The 18487-nt window shown below is 37.5% G+C and overlaps 1 protein-coding gene across 1 annotated transcript in view; it reads right to left on the reverse strand.

The window, feature by feature from the left end:
- Nucleotides 1–18487, reverse strand: part of LOC131546492 (sacsin-like) — a 47508-nt gene that overhangs the window by 17136 nt on the left and 11885 nt on the right.

The following is an 18487-nucleotide window of genomic DNA, read 5'->3' on the forward strand; positions in this document are numbered from 1 at the left end:
TCAGCATTGAACAAAACTCCACCGATTTGAGTAGTGAGTGGATTCTGACTGACTTAAACACCTCTGATTGGCCACTGCATTCATGAAATCAACAGATATATCTGTGATTGGCTACATTACTCAACAATGCAAAAACACTAATGTAAATAGAAACCTTTGACCAGATATCAAAAGTACTGCTTCACACATAGGTTGAATGTTTGTGATGTAGAAAACAGGGGTGTTTCAAACCGCGTTTTTAAGACTAACTTTGGTAGTGTTGCCAACTTAGTGACTTTGTCATTAAATTTAGCGATTTTTCAGACCCCTTTAGAAACTTTTTTTCCAAAAAAGCACCTGTAAACAAATCTATCGACTTCTTGGAAAAACTTTATCTAGTGTCCAAGACTGCCATGCGAGTACAAGGTCTTGCTTTCCCAGCACACCTGACCTAAGAGTGATAAAGAAACATGCATGATTGTGAAAATAACAGTGGGATGTGCTAGATCGGGGCTATTCAACTGGCAGCATGTGGGCCCAATCCAGCCTGCCAATCATCTTCATCTGGCCTGAGGGAAGAGTACAAGCAGGTCGCACATAAACCTTGAATGGTTTTTGCACTAACTAATTTGTCCACAAGGTGGCAACACTGGCCCGAAAAATGCATTAGAGACATCAGTAACACTATCTGTACAGGCCTTCATTAATAATTGGCTACTTAGGAAAAATGATGCCATTAAACACATTTAAAATATACCATCATTATGCTGTTTCTACATCAATTTGGAGGTTCAATGTGAAATTATGGCAATATTAATATGTGTTTAATCGTGATTAATTAAGTGTGATTAATTAGTCTAGTTAATTTTTTTGTAATCTATAAACAGCATTCATTTGAACTTTTTATAGATGTTACTCCTGCAACATTAGCTAATTTGGGTCAGTTTTAATAAACAGGGCAAAATAGCGCGAGAGCTCAATTCCAAAACAGCGCCGATGGGTGTGGAAATTTCTTCGGGTGATTTACTAACAACTGCGCAAATTAAAGGACACAGCTGCAACATCTCATTTTCACATCAACCAATGCAATATACCAAGTGGAGCGCAAATTAGTGTAGTCGCAAATAAAGAATAAAGAAATAAAGAAGCCACAGTACATTGAAAGGAACCACAGACAAAAAATTAAGGTTGCAAGAAGTTTTGATAGACCTGGTATTGCGTGACTCCTAGTTGAGGGTTCCAAGTCATCTTTTATTTCCTGAACCAAATGAAAAGTAACATGGCTTGGCAAAATATACAGGGTTTTTTTTTTTTGGTAACTTATTTCAAAAAGTGAAACTTTCATATATTCTACATTCATTACATGTAAAGTAAAACATTTCAAAAGTTTTTTTGTTTTAGTTTTGATGATTAGAGCTTACAGCTCATGAAAGTCAAAAATCCAGTATCTCAAAATATTAGAATATTTCCTAAGATCAATCAAAAAAAAGATTTGCAAAACAGAAAAGTTCAAGTTATGTAAAGTTATGTTTAAAAGTATGTTCATTTATGCACTAAATACTTGGTCGGGGCTCCTTTAGCACAAATTCCAGCATCGTGTGTCATGGAAACGTGTGGCCTGTGGCACTGCTGAGGCACTACTAAGCCTTCAGCTCATCTGGATTGTTGGATCGACTGTTTCTCATCTTTCTCTTGAAAATAACCCATAGATTCCATATGGGGTTCAGGTCAGGCATGTTGGCTAACCAGTCAAGCACAGTAATATCATGGTCAGCAAACCACTTGGAAGTGGTTTTGGCACTGTGGGCAGGTGCTAAAGTCCTGCTGGAAAAGGAAATCAGCATCTCCATAAAGCTTGTCAGCAGATGGAAGCATAAAGTACTCCAAAATCTCCTGGTAGGTGGCTGCATTGACTTTGGACTTGATAAAACACAATGGACCAACACCAGCAGATGTCACGGCACCGCAAATCATCACTGACTTGGGAAACTTCACAATGGACTTCAAGCAGCTTGGATTATGTGCCTCTCCAGTCTTCCTCCAGATTCCAGACATTGATTTCCAAATGAAATGCAAAATTTACTTTTATCTGGAAAAAAAAGGACTTTGGATCACTGAGCAACAGTCCATTTCTCTCCTTAGTAAGATGCTTCTAACGTTGTTTCTGCTTCAGAAGTGGCTTGGTAGACTCCAACTTCAGTCCACTCCTTGTGAAGCTCTCCCAAGTGTTTGAATCAGCTTTGCTTGACAGTATTCTCAAGCTTGCGGTCATCCCTGTTACTTGTGCACCTTTTCCTACCCAATTTCTTCCTTCCAGTCAACTATGCATTTAATATGCTTTGATACAGCACTCTGTGAACAGCCACCCCTTTCAGTAATGACCTTCTGTGACTTACCCTCTTTGTAGAGGGTGTCAATGATTGTCTTCTGGACCATTGCTAAGTCAGCTGTCTTCCCCATTATTGTGGTTTCAAAGAACAAGAGATACCCGGAATTTATACTGTAGGGATGTAAATATTAATATTATAATATTTTGAGATACTGGATTTTTGACTTTCATGAGCTGTTCAATCATCAAAATTAAAACAAAACAAAAAAACTTTTGAAATGTTTTACTTTACATGTATTGAATCTAGAATATAAGAAAGTTTCACTTTTTGAAATAAGTTACAAGAAAAAATAAACTTTTTCACGATATTCTAATTTTTTGAGATGCACCTGTATATGTTCAGATAATGTGAACATTATCTGGCATTCCAAATAAATTAATACGTGTGGAAAAAATCCTCTCTCTTCTACCACATGCTTTCTGTTCTCTGAGGTGCCTCCTCTAGCAACAATAATTGCAGCCTTTTCAAGCGCAAAATAGTTTATGGTATGCTTTTTTTGGGGTATTAAATAATGGCGCAAATACCAGTAATTTGACGAGCGCAAACGTTAGTAAATCTCGTTGCATGATTCATTTGAATACTCTCCTAACATGAATTTTGTATCTGAAAGAGAAACTCCTATAAATGCATATTCAGGCACAAAAATAACTGTGTCCACAACTTTTTAGCGCTAATTCGTCACTGTGCGTCTTTAGTAAATCCCGGCAGAACTATTTTAAAGCCAAAAGATGGCTTGCGCTAGCGCAAGCTGTTAGTAATACTGGCGCCATGACTGCTGAATATGCATTTCAATTTAATTTCAAATTTTATAGGCCTCTCCTGAACAAGATCAGGACAGCCCCCCACCCTCTTTGCTCTGTTCAAATTTTAAATTTGATAATCCAGTCCTCAAATAAAGCTAATTGGATAGCCCTGTGCTAGATGTTAATAACTCTATTTAACTCTAGATTAAATAGTTATTAAGGCAAGGCAAGTTTATTTATATAGCACATTTCATACACAGTGGTAATTCAAAGTGCTTTACATAAAAGGAAGTGAAAAAGTAATTTTAAAAAGTCACAACAATAAAAACAAGGAATTAAAAAACAAAAAAAAAACAAGATATAAAAATTGATTTAAAAAGAATTTAAAACAGTGAACAATAGAAAATGATTATACATAGTGCAATCAGTTTGGACGTAGCACAGTGCTCATTTGACAAATGCACAGCTAAACATATAAGTTTTGAGTCTGGATTTAAATGTGGCTAATGATTTAGCACATCTGATCTAATCTGGAAGCTGGTTCCAACTGCGGGCGGCATAATAGCTAAAAGCGGACTCCCCTTGTTTTGTGTGAACCCTTGGTATTTCTAACTGACTCGATCCTAATGATCTGAGTGGTCTGTTAGGTTTATATTCAGTGAGCATATCTGCAATGTATTTAGGTCCTAGGCCATTGAGTGATTTGTAAATGAGTAAAAGTACTTTAAAATCAATCCTAAATGTAATTGGAAGTCAGTGTAAGGACCTGAGGACTAGTGTGATATGCTCAGATTTTCTGGTTCTAGTCAAAATCCTGGCAGCAGCGTTCTTGATGAGCTGCAGCTGTCTCATGATCTTCTTCGGAAGGCCGGTGAGGAGGCCATTACAATAATGGTGATAAAGGCATGAACAAGTTTCTCCAAGTCTTGACTGGACACAAAACATCTAATTCTTGCAATGTTTTTGAGATGATAGTATGCTGATTTAGTTACTGCTTTGACATGACTACTAAAACTAAGGTCTGTCTCCAGAATCACCCCAAAATTTTTGACTGATTTTTAGTTGTTTGATCCCTAGAGTCAAGGTATGCATTCACCTTGAGAACTTCATCTTTGTTTCCAAATGCAATGACTTCAGTTTTCTCCTTGTTTAACAGAAGAAAGTTCTGGCACATCCAACAGTTTATTTCATCAATGCATTGGCAGAGGGAGTCAATGGGGCTATAGTCAAGTCAAGTCACCTTTATTTATATAGTGCTTTTAACAATACAGATTGTGTCAAAGCACTTAACAGTACCAAATTGGAGGATAGAGTGTCAGTAATGTACAAGATTAAACAATAAATTTTCAGTTAAAGGCATTTCATTATTGAATTCAGAGATGTCATTTTCTAGCTCAGTTTAGTTTAAATAGTATATGTGCAATCAAATTGACGATAATCGCTAGAAATTAAGTGTCATTTGGAGATAAGGCTAGGTAAATCTGGGTATCATCAGCATAGCTGTGATAGGCAATTTGGTTCTTTCTCATTATTTGACTTAGTGGGAGCATATACAGGCTAAACAAGAGTGGTGCAAGAATTGAGCCTTGTGGGACTCCGCATCTCATGGATGTCCACTTAGACTTATGCTCCCCTATACTCACATAATAAACTCTCCCTTCTAAGCATGACCTGAACCATTTGAGTACCATCCCAGAAAGCCCGACCCAGTTTTCCAGTCTCTCTAGAAGTATGTTATGATCAACAGTGTCAAACGCAGCACTAAGATCTGGTAGTACCAGCAATGATAATTTGCCAGAATTAGAATTGAAGCAAATATAATTTATTATCTTAATAAGCGCTGTCTCTGTACTGTGATGCGCTCGGAAGCCAGATTGAAAATTGTCCAGGTATCCATTTGAGTTTAAGTAGTTGTTCAGCTGATTAAAAACTACCTTTTCAATAATCTTACCTATGAAAGGAAGATTTGATATCGGTCTATAGTTGCTCAACATTGTGTTATCAAGATTGCGCTTTTTCAGAAGGGGCTTAACAACTTCAGTCCAAAGTTCCTTGTTCACATCAGAGACGGTTGCTTGAGGAAAGCAGCACGTAGTTGTAGTCCTGCTACTGATGTTTCTGATAATAGTGTCATCCACTATCAGAGTCCTGGGCTCGGCTGCGCTCTGAGCTGAGTGCCGCTGTCTGCTTGAACTCGAGCGTCTGTTAGTAGCGATGTTAGCTGCTGGCTGATACGATCTATGTTCAATCACATTTGGGGATTCCTCACCCACATTCATTAATGCTTCAAATCTGTTCTCAAGATGTATAGGGGGTGGTAGAATACCAGTGTTTACAAGTCTTGTCATAGCCGTATCTGGGGTAGAGGATGCTATGGCAGCAATACGAGATACTCATGACAATCTGATGTCTCGAGTGCCTTTGGGTCTCGCTCCCTGTTTGTGCCATCGATTAATCTGTCGATCTGTTTCGGCTTGTTTCTCTACACTTGGTAAAAACTGTTGAGATTCACAGGACTCACCGGCTGTATGCTGAGGGGGTCCATGATTACCATCTGCTGTGTGTTCCGCCTGTTTTGGAAGTCCAGCAAATAACTTTGCTTCAAGAACCACAATGCTTTGTAGAAGTATGTGGCAGTTCATGCAGCAAGTAGATTCCACGAGAGGCATTTTCTCTCATTTGTTTGAATGTAGACAGCTGTGTTTTCCCGTCTCCGGAATGTAAGCTGCTGGCAGTGGGAGGCAAAGAGTCTTCTTTTTCCAATAAATAATGTGTTGTTTGAGCACTGTGCTGATCTGCTGAAGTTAAAATCTTAGAGAGATCTGAGAAAAGTGCATAAATAGGGAGCAAAGCGCAGAGCAATAAGCAAGAGCGTCCGAACAGTAGTGAAGCCGGAAGCGAAATTCGAAATTAAGCACAATAAGCAGAGAAAAAGATAAATTCTTCTGGTTTTGCTTGCAGAAGAATGGCGTTGAGTCATTGGATCCCTGTTGAAAAAAAAACAGCATATGCTGGTTAGGTATGTTTTGAAGCAGAGGTGCTGGTTTAAGCTGATCCTTAGCTGGTCATGTGCTGGTCCTAAGCAACTAGTTCCTGCTCATGACCAGCACATGACCAGCTTAAACCAGCTCACGACCAGCTAAGGACCAGCTTAAACCAGCTCAAACCAGCAGCCATGCTTCAAAACATACCTAACCAGCATATGCTGATTTTTTCAACAGGGATGACATCCTCTTTATTGACATTGCCAAATTTGGCTAAGAAGATGTGGCTCGCTTGGTCAAGGAGCATACCAAAGTGAAAAGTTCAAAACTGGACAAGGGATACAAGTTCTTCAACAGTTTATTTTTAACTACAAGGGTTAAGTAAATTGCCGTCAATATATTGTGGTTGCTAGTTAGCTATCCTGTTAGCTTCTGTGTACTACTACCAGAGATGTTTTGCTATGAACTATGAACACTGACATAGCCTAAATAAAGCAACCTCCAAAACAGCATGGTGCACAACAGCTGAAGTGACATTCCAGGCACCTGTTTATGGCAGGGCTCCTCTCTAACTGCTGGTGTTAAGGCAGATGTGCCACACTGTGATTGGATCTTGGTGGAGGAATTAAACAAATGTTAAGAAACATCAGATAAGATCCCAAGACAACTGCCAGACACCTCTAGCAGGACAGGAAGGGAGACCTTCCGCACCCATGATCACCAAACAGAGGACAGGTTGATCCTAACCACCAAACCCAATCCTAAGGTATAGGAAAGGACTGCCATAAAAATTCCTTAGGATATCTGGATGGCCAAAACAAAGAAAGGCCACAAAGATCTATCCAAATCCATTCACACCTATGTTTGGAGACCTTAAAGGTAGCAATATCAAGATAGCTTTGGAAGCAAGATCCCCACCCTCCCTGCATAATAACTTTGCAAAGCCACGCCTCCTCCGAAACACATGAATGCACTCAGGCAGACCAGAGACTAACCTGCGACAAGATGAGAGACTGTGTTGGTGGAGGATTGAATGCAACGTTGTCAGATTACCTCATGTCTCATTAACTGGTGAGAAAACAGTACAAAGCACATAATATTACAATAATAGCGCCTTTCATTCTCACTGGAACGCGCGCTGATGGTGTATCATGTCTGCGCAACCATGGTGTACAGAGGTATGCAAATACATATTTTGACAGGCAGGCAGGACAGCTTATGGTAATGTTCAGACCGAACATTTTGATTGGACAAACATTTTATGGTCCTACGCCTTCCACAGACGATAAAAATCCATAGCCTATAATTAAATTTAGACCACTTAACTTAGAGATTGCTATCGGGATGTGAAGAGACTTTCAACCAGCATAACAAAAATATGTTTTTGAACCAAATCACCTACCCTGCCTTTATCTGAAATTGTTGAACAGCCCCTGTGGGAAGCATGCTCATATTGCCAATTTAACAGTCCTTGACTGGTGCTCTGAACTGAGTGAGGTGGGAATTGGTCATCTGATATATTTATAACCACACCCAAAAATCACAACGTCTTTGGTGACGTGAGTATCAATCACTGTACAACAGTATGCCCATTTGCAAAATTTGGGTAGATAATGTCAGAGGTGTGTCTGCACTAAGCCGTCTCGGAGACGGCGTCTCCTACAGGGCCGGTCCAAGCCTTTATGGGGCCCTAAGCAGAATTTTATTTGGGGGCCCCTTGGTGCCACCAATATTATTGTCAAAGCTTGATTATTCACACACTATAAATCTAACACACCCATTATCCATTTTGTTTGTTGCAGCTGTGTTGCTTATATCATACCATTGTCTGCCTGGCGTGTTTTTACCCTTCTGTAATTTTTAATTGTAACAGTTGCAAACTTACAAGAGTGGTCAGGTGATAATTAGCACTTTAACATTCAAAGTCTTAAAGTATTAACACTTAATGAGGTGTGCTGAAAAGCAGCTAAATAAACCAGCAGACAATGCATTTACAGAACAGAATTTTATTTTAACAACATATATATTAATCGAAGTTGTACTTTTATTACAAGTCATATTTTTTTATAATAAATATTAAACACAGCAGAGAGCATATAAAACAACAACTCTTAATCTAGATCTAGCTAATTGAGGCATATTGATATTGGAATATAATAGCAAAGAGCCACAATGTAGGCTAAGGTAAATAATGTTAAGCTGTTATCAGTTTGTGAAACAGAAGCTTATTTTTATTACAAAAATATATACCCAGGAACATTATTTTTACGCAGAAGACAAAAACTTTAATCTAAAACTAAGTAAAATGTTATATTATAATATATTAAGATGTCTATTTGCTGATGTTTTGATGTTCAAACATGAACTTCCCTAAAACAAAAATATACCCTAGGCTATGCCATAAACTGCATTTAACTGGGGGGTTGGAGTGGTCTTATCAGGGGTGCGTTTCCCAAAAGAGTTACCAATAGAGTTCAATGGAAATAAGAGGGTGCATGTAAACGCTGTTTATATCTGAACTGCAAACTTTCATCCCAGTATTTCTGTGATGATATGAATGACTATATAATACAGAAATAATGGTGTGCAGTTGAAAAGACTGTTTGTGAAGCTGGTTCTTACCCAAACATGTTAAATGTCTACTCTCTGTGTCAGTGGCAGCGCGAACGCAGATTTGAACGTTTTATGATTTTTTTTCAAAGGTTTAATAGACACGGGCGAATCGTTGTCATTTAAAAATGAGATCGTGTGGGTGTTTGAATCGAGATCGCGATCTTTTAACGATTAATAGTGCAGCTCTACTGTATGATCTAACAAATGATATCGAAGTAAATTAATGTTCTGTTGATTATGTTTATTTTATAATTTAATTTGTTTTGTGTGAATGTCAATTTCCATAAGTAAGATACAGAAAGACAATTTTCATTGTGATACAAAACGTTATTGTGTAGAATAGGAGAACAGCCTGTGACTGGAGAGAGTCAGCTGAATCACAGCAAGTCTGAAGGCGTGTGTATTAATTGTCTGTCCTCTGTCAATAAACTGCAGTCTGGCTTCCCCAAAGAGCCTGGTGTCGGTGGTCTATTTGTGGCTCTGGGTGAAATCCGCTACACTATGCTCTGATTTTAAATCGTAATTTTGTGAGCTCCTGAAATGGGTCATACCGTCGATATTACCAGAGCACACAGCAGTATTAAGTAAATAGAAAACTCGGTTGATAGAAGGACACAGTTATTGCATGGATGGAGCAAGAACAATGTAAGTGTCTAAAATACATGCACACAGTTCAGTTGAATGGTAAAAATCGACTTTTTCAACAGTGCAGTTAAACTAAATGTCCGAAGCTAAAATGACCTCAACATTATACAACACTGAAATAAGAGCGCATGCATGCGTTTTTATGTGCATCTGGCTGATAGATCAACCATTATTTATCTGTCAGTCAGATGCATTTAAAATTACATTTTCTGTGAGCGTTCTTTGGATGTGTGTGCACATGGGTGAAGAAACAAGATAAGTCTATGTATTTATTCATATCCAAAACGAGAGTATGTGAACATTACGGAGTGCTAAACACTCTCATGCAGTGCATGTTTCATTCTTACTCGAAGCCGGAGGGTACTCTCGCACAGAAATTCCAAAACTTAGTAGAAGTAATAACTTATGATGCAGGAAATCCCTAATATGGACAAACGCATCCTGCTATGGCTGTAGCTAAAAAAACAACAACAAAAAAACAGGTCATTTCAGGTCATTTCCAGGTAACAAATATAGTATATGAATAATGCAATGCTAATTGACATAACATTTATTACAGTGTACATACTATTCTGCTTTATGTGTGTGTACACTGTAAAAAAAATTCCGTAAAATTTACGGTAAAAAACCGGCAGCTGTGGTTGCCAGAATTCTACCGTAAAATATATGGTAGCGACGTTTTAGGTTTTACGGTTTTAACTTAAATTTACAACTGATATAATATTAACTGATATAATGTTAATGTACCAACCTATTGAAGTACTGAAATCTGTTTTGTACCTTTGAAATACACTGATAACCACCAAATGCAGGTGGTGATGAGAGTCACATGATGAACCAAAGCCTATCACAAGCAGCTTTTAAATAACAACATATATAGAAGGTGCACAGTGTCATTCACACAGGCACTAAACACCATCATGGTGAGACTCATTAAACTGAAATATGCAATAAACATTAATTTAACAACATTAGATGTAACATACAACCCCAATAAATATAACTGATAAAAAAACTAAGAAGAAACCTAGTTATTTCAAAGAAAAAACATCAAATTCAAACAAAATTTGAAATGCAACGCAGGGAATTCTGGGAACGTCAATTTACGGTTTTTCCCTGTAAACTTTACATTCTTTTTCACTTCCAAAAGTGGTATTTCACCGTAAAATTGTCTGAAATGTGTATTACAGTTTTTCACCGTATATATTAGGGGAATTTACCGTTAACCATTTAACAGGTTTTTACCGTAGCTTTTTCACAGTTTTTTACCGTTAAAATCACGGTCATTTTTTACAGTGTATAAACCAATCCTCAAATTGTCATTAGGAAAAATACAGAAAAAAAATATTATAGAATACAAATTATTGGTTATCGTCCAGCAGTGTATTTGATTTCTTAGCCAATTAAAAGACATAAGAAAAAATAAAGCCTGTCAATTAGACAAAAGTCAAAAGTAGTTTTTTTTTTTTTTTTACATTTCTGAAATGATGGCTACGCCCCTATGCGTGCAGTAAAGAAAACAGCATGAGTCTTCTTGTGCTTGAATGGTTTAAAGTCATATTAAAATGCACACAAAGGAATCGATAAGAGGACTCAATTTAATTTTATAACAACTAGACGATTCCTGACCTTAAGCATCCTATTCCAGAATTGGAATATATTTTGGATTCCCAAGCCTATGGGTTAAAATGTTAAATAAAATGCTCTTTTTTTTTTTCTTGCCGAAAATGTGCCTGGAGTCCACCTTTCTTATTATAACAAAGTACACTTTCAATGTAATTTTAAACCATTCAAGTCAAGAAGACTCAGGCTGTTTTTAGGGTTGTTCCGATTCCGATACTAGTATCGGAAATTCCACCGATACCACAAAAAATTCTGCTATCGGCGAGTACTTGAACCCATGTACCTATCCGATACCATTTTCTTAAACAAGACCTATAGTTATGCGCGCTAGCTTTGCTTAACGCTGCAAACAGGAAATCAGTTCTTCTTCGCTGCTCAGAATGCAAACACAGGAAGCTGTGCTGTGTTGCCACAAGCAACCACTATTTAGAGCAGCGAAGAAGTACAAACGTGCTAGCACATTGCCAGTAAATCACTTGCATATGCGACTAAATCTTCACCCTGGGCGACTAAATGATGTCTAATATTAGCCACTGGCTGATAAATAATCAGATTTTACTCGCCAGTGTGTGAGTTGGAGTCTATGTATAAGTTTAGCACAGATATATTGTCACTCGCCGAACACTCTGACTGAGCGCTTCAGAGTTTCTCTCTCTGTCAAGCTATCTATTTTTCAGTTCATCTGAATGAATGCGCAGCACACCTGTATTTGACGTACCGTAAGCTCTAGTGTGAAGCGGACAACTTGCCGTCGCTTTGCTTTTTTTCTCACAGGCAGAGAGAGAGAGAGTCTTTTACATGTAGCACGTCAATTCCAAATGGTATGTAAACGATATTCTTTGTTGTATTTTTCTGTCAAAATAACGGAGTTCCTTTGGAATTCTAACACCTATTGTCGTCCCTGTTTTGATTTCAGCCAATCAGTTCTAGCCAATGCAGACAACGTGATTAATATTCATGAATCCAGCAGCTCGTTAATCCTTAGTGCGTTTATATTGTTCTTAGTAGAATTCATAGTATGATTATTATTATCTTATCAGTATTATTGATAGTTTTTCCCCCATTTTTACAGAAACACTGAATGATCAAAAAAGCGCCACCACCCTTTTTCCCTAAGTTCAGTTAAAATGACTAATATGCATTCATACATGGTTACCAAGTTTTAATTCTAATTGCTAAAGTTCTATCATTAAATAATACTTGATTATCATAATATATTTATAATGCTTGACTGACTGATGTTAAGAGTGTACTTTTTTCCAAACATTATATATTATATTTTTTGTTTACTCGCCAGACTATCTATCTATGGTGAAGCGCACCGTAAAATAATTGTATGTATCAATTCATACAGGGCCAGTAAGTATAGCTGTATAACCAGATACACAGTATCGGATCAGTACTCAGTATCGGCCGATACCCTGAGCCTAGGTATCGGAATCGGTATCGGGAAGGGAAAAAGGGTATCGGAACATCTCTAGCTGTTTTCTCTGCTGCACACACATCTTTGTGTAAGTGTTCTTTAGCCTGTTGATTTTCATTCATTGTATTCAGCTAACAATGAAATATTTAGCAATAAGAGGTAGAATAAATGTGAATGATATCTAAGATTTTTTTGTTTTATTATTATTATTATTAATATATTATTTATTTTAATTTTTTTACCTTATTGGAGTTGAAATTAGGAATTGACGAGAATCGGAATCATTAAAATTCAAACGATGCCGAACCTTACCCATACCCCACATTGTTTTTTACTGACACCTTTCTATTCACACTGTTTTAAACCCTTTCTTTTCTTTTAAGTCCTCACTTACCATTATTTGCTTTTGCCCTTCTTAAAAACAACCACATAATCTTATACTTGAATGTACTTTTCAAAATTAGTTATAAAACAGTTGCTACTGGCAACAGGGATAGATAGTATGTTTGCTTAACATAGAGTCATACATGACAAATTTATGAGACTAATATCAAGTTTTGCTCCAAAATGAAACAGTTAGCTTCTGTGGTTCCATGTTGCTTCTTATCATAGTGAGACAAAATATTTTTTTATAAAATTCTATACTGTGGTACAAGCTACAGTGGGGCAAAAAAGTATTTAGTCAGCCACCAATTGTGCAAGTTCTCCCACTTAAAAAGATGAGAGAGGCCTGTAATTTTCATCATAGGTATACCTCAACTATGAGAGAAAATGAGAAGAAAAAAAATCCAGAAAATCACATTGTAGGATTTTTAAAGAATTAATTGATAAATTCCTCGATAAAATAAGTATTTGGTCACCTACAAACAAGCAAGATTTCTGGCTCTCACAGACCTGTAACTTCTTCTTTAAGAGGCTCCTCTGTCCTCCACTCGTTACCTGTATTAATGGCATCTGTTTGAACTTGTTATCAGTATAAAAGACACCTGTCCACAACCTCAAACAGTCCAACTCTAAACTCCACCATGGCCAAGACCAAAGAGCTGTCAAAGGACACCAGAAACAAAATTGTAGACCTGCACCAGGCTGGGAAGACTGAATCTGCAATAGGTAAGCAGCTTGGTGTGAAGAAATCAACTGTGGGATCAATTATTAGAAAATGGAAAACATACAAGACGACTGATAATCTCCCTCGATCTGGGGCTCCACGCGAGATCTCACCCCGTGGGGTCAAAATGATCACAAGAACTGTGAGCAAAAATCCCAGAACCACACGGGGGGACCTAGTGAATGACCTGCAGAGAGCTGGGACCAAAGTAACAAAGGCTACCATCAGTAACACACTGCGCCGCCAGGGACTCAAATCCTGCGGTGCCAGACGTGTCCCCCTGCTTAAGCCAGTACATGTCCGAGCCCGTCTGAAGTTTGCTAGAGAGCATTTGGATGATCCAGAAGAGGATTGGGAGAATGTCATATGGTCAGATGAAACCAAAATAGAACTTTTTGGTAAAAACTCAACTTGTCGTGTTTGGAGGAGAAAGGATGCTGAGTTGCATCCAAAGAACACCATACCTACTGTGAAGCATGGGGTGGAAACATCATGCTTTGGGGCTGTTTTCTGCAAAGGGACCAGGACGACTGATCCGTAAACGAAAGAATGAATGGGGCCATGTATCGTGAGATTTTGAGTGAAAACCTCCTTCCATCAGCAAGGGCATTGAAGATGAAACGTGGCTGGGTCTTTCAGCATGACAATGATCCCAAACACACCGCCCGGGCAATGAAGGATTGGCTTCGTAAGAAGCATTTCAAGGTCCTGGAGTGGCCTAGCCAGTCTCCAGATCTCAACCCCATCGAAAATCTTTGGAGGGAGTTGAAAGTCCATGTTGCCCAGCAACAGCCCCAAAACATTACTGCTCTAGAGGAGATCTGCATGGAGGAATGGGCCAAAATACCAGCAACAATGTGTGAAAACCTTGTGAAGACTTACAGAAAACGTTTGACCGCTGTCATTGCCAACAAAGTATTGAGATGAAATTTTGTTATTGACCAAATACTTATTTTCCACCATAATTTGCAAATAAATTCTTTAAAAATCCTACAATGTGATTTTCTGGATCTTTTTTTTCTCATTTTGTCTCTCATAGTTGAGGTATACCTATGATATAAATTACAGGCGTCTCTCATCTTTTTAAGTGGGATAACTTGCACAATTGGTGGCTGACTAAATACTTTTTTGCCCCACTGTATATCAATTAGCTTTGCATTTCAATTGTGTGTTTGTCTTCCACGTTTCATCAGTCAAAACGTTTCTATCTGCATGTTATTCAGCTGTAGTGATATCTGATGCATTTGTCCATATATGGTATTTCCTGGGTTTCACTTGTGAAACAGACATTACAGTACATAGGTGTTAGGGTTAGGGTTAACCCTGCTCCATAATGCTCACATCGTCTCATTTTGGATAAAAATAGAAAAATTATACTAAAGTACTTTGTAACGCAGTAACGTGAGTAGTTTTTCAGCAAACTACTTTTTTACTCTTTCTTGAGTCATATTATTTTTCAGTACATTTACTTGTACTCACGTAAATTATTCCTTAAGTAGCAATACTTTTACTTAAGTTAAATTTCTTTGTACTCTTTCCACCACTGGTTGGCTGTGATAACCTTCCTCCTTCCTTTGAATGCAGTGTGAAATATAGCGAATGGTGAGGTAGTAGTGCAGGCAAGCTGCTATCACAGATGTGCAGTTTATGAATCGCGAAGGACAACAGTTACACCTAAAAATATTCTTTACTGTTTTACTGAAGGAAAAAAAGTGTATTTATTTATTTATTTTGTACTGTTCTCTGAGGTCCACATATAATGTTATCAAGATTTTTTCAATCAAAACACATCATAATTTAGAATTAATAAGCTATTTTCTGTCCTGTTTTAACCCCCCTCATCAGAACACTATGTTTGAATAGGCGTGGCAGATTGTAGACTTGGAAGTAAACTATGATTGGCTAACAGTTGTGTATGTTTGACAGTGTACATCCTTCATAGATGGACACTGCTGTAATTTAGGTCAAAAACACATAAATACTCAGTACACATCAAATGGCCTGTTATAACAGACAAAGCAATAGTGACCACATAATAAAAACAGTCACACTTGTGTGGTACGACATTACTGTCGGATTCAATATAGTCTGCACAGCATGGTCTTTTTGTTTCAATCTTTCTGAAAAGTCTGTGTCAAATTGTTTCTTGTTTGTAAACGAATCCATGGTAAAATGAAGTGAACAAAGGACCGAGTTCTTACTGATGTGGTCTGGATCTTCATTAAAATATAAAGTTCGTCCACTCTTTCCTAATGTTGGGATCAGAAAGAAGGCAATGCAAAGACTGTTTTTCCACAACTTGGCAATGCACAACGTCTTGTTGTATTCGGAGCCATCTTTATCATTTGGTTTCTGTATAGACCTGCGTTCGCCCTTATCGTTATTTACACTACATGTGTGAATCAGTGGGTGGGGCTAAACAGGCAGTGATGTAGAAGCAGGCGTTGATCTTCTTCTGCGGAGGTGGTGTTTAGCCACATTATTACATCATAGAGTCGTACATTCCACAAGCTGTCATTTTGGCAGACTGGCTTCAAAGCTATTTTTATACTAACGAGAAAGTTTTGAGTTCTGAAACTTACAAGATGTTTTTATAGTACAGTGACCTCTTATATGTCAAAATATCAAGGGAATTTTGGTTTCTCAGTTCATGTCCCCTTTAATGGGCTGCGTTTTAGTCACTATTTCGTATTCATCCTATTGTTTTACAATAGAAAAATAAAAATGTTTTATTTTAAATTTGGCTGTATTTAAATACAGTAGCCTATGTGAGCACAGAAAGTAGAAGAGAAGCAAATACATGTAGAAGGCTCACACTGAGCAGAATGCAAATATGATGCAAAATGTCATGGATATTCTAATTAGTGTATGGTGTCATATAGCAACTTTTCGAGTAGGCTTTAGCTACTTTCCATTGAAAGTTGGCAACAGTGGATTTTGGTCCACCACAGTTTTAAGAAGGGTTTACAGAGATTTATTTTAATTTTCAAAATTCTGCATTTTAAAATTTACTTTCTAATGTCAGTTTAGTAGTCCTTATAACATTACACAATTAAGTAATTGTGGTGCTTCTAATTAAGTGATAAAAAGCAGATGCAAATATTGTACAAAATAAACACACTCATCTTTGCACCAATAAAATGTGCAACACTTTGTTTTACAACCTAATTATATGTAAGATATAATTTAGTGTTGTCAATTGATTAAAAAAAATTATTAATCACACATTTTTTCTGAAATTAATAATAATAATCTTGCAAAAATTTCACATTCAATCTTCAATTTAATGTAGAAACAACATAAAGATAGTATATTTTTAATATTTGTTTAATTGCATTTTTTTATGACTGAAGGCGAGTATCACTGATACCAATACTACTGATGTCTCTAGGAAATATTCTTTTTCCTAATATTTAACCATTGACCATAGCCATTTAACATTACAGTATAAATGAAAGCTATCAATTTTAACATTTATATACTAAAAATAACAATTTAAGTGAACTTAAAACAATCTTCACACAAACCTTCTTAAATGTGACATATATATAACAAGTACTTGCATACATGCACAGTTTAAAGGCAGCTTTAATCACTTTTTAACTTCATGACTTAACTGACAATGTTGCATGCTCGTAGTTTCATTTGTGCTTTAATATAAAAAGATACTCAGCGCATGCAACTGCATTTCTGCATGTGCTACAAGCACAGTATATTGGCTGACAAGAAAGGAAAATGTACTTTTACTGACATATGGCCTGACAACATCTCATCTGACCACAGTTCACTGATGTTCTACTGAAGCTCCTCGTCACCGGTACCATTTCTGTGCTCGTTTGACTAGCGCTGAGGCGAAATTGGAAAGCGCAGCTAAAAAGTCTCCCATTTCATGTGGTTGTAAAGACGTTCTGCGTCTAAATAAACGCAATTCTTGTCAAGAAAAAAGAGACGGAAGCAGCAGTTGTGAATGGGGTGGCCAATCACGAACTTCTTTTTACCTTTAAGCGAAGAATGATGGTGACACTTTATAATAACTTTCATTAATAAACATTAACAAACATTATATAATGTTTAACTAATCATTACTTAATATACAGTGGGTACGGAAATTATTCAGACCCCCTTAAATTTTTCACTCTTTGTTATATTGCAGCCATTTGCTAAAATCATTTAAGTTCATTTTTTTCCTCATTAATGTACACACAGCACCCCATATTGACAGAAAAACACAGAATTGTTGACATTTTTGCAGATTTATTAAAAAAGAAAAACTGAAATATCACAGTCCTAAAGTATTCAGACCCTTTGCTGTGACACTCATATATTTAACTCAGGTGCTGTCCTTGAGATGATCAGAAGAGTTCTACACCTTCATTTGAGTCCAGCTGTGTTTGATTATACTGATTGGACTTGATTAGGAAAGCCACACACCTGTCTATATAAGACCTTACAGCTCACAGTGCATGTCAGAGCAAATGAGAATCATGAGGTCAAAGGAACTGCCTGAAGAGCTCAGAGACAGAATTGTGGCAAGGCACAGATCTGGCCAAGGTTACAAAAAAAATTCTGCTGCACTTAAGGTTCCTAAGAGCACAGTGGCCTCCATAATCCTTAAATTGAAGACGTTTGGGACGACCAGAACCCTTCCTAGAGCTGGCTGTCCGGCCAAACTGAGCTATCGGGGAGAAGAGCCTTGGTGAGAGAGGTAAAGAAGAACCCAAAGATCACTGTGGCTGAGCTCCAGAGATGCAGTCGGGAGATGGGAGAAAGTTGTAGAAAGTCAACCAACACTGCAGCCCTCCACCAGTCGGGGCTTTATGGCAGAGTGGCCCGACGGAAGCCTCTCCTCAGTGCAAGACACATGAAAGCCCGCATGGAGTTTGCTAAAAAAACACCTGAATAAGATTCTCTGGTCTGATGTGACCAAGATAGAACTGCTCATCACCTGTCCAATACAGTCCCAACAGTGAAGCATGGTG

Source organism: Onychostoma macrolepis, chromosome 09 (genome assembly GCF_012432095.1).
Source record: "Onychostoma macrolepis isolate SWU-2019 chromosome 09, ASM1243209v1, whole genome shotgun sequence".
Taxonomy (NCBI): domain Eukaryota; kingdom Metazoa; phylum Chordata; class Actinopteri; order Cypriniformes; family Cyprinidae; genus Onychostoma; species Onychostoma macrolepis.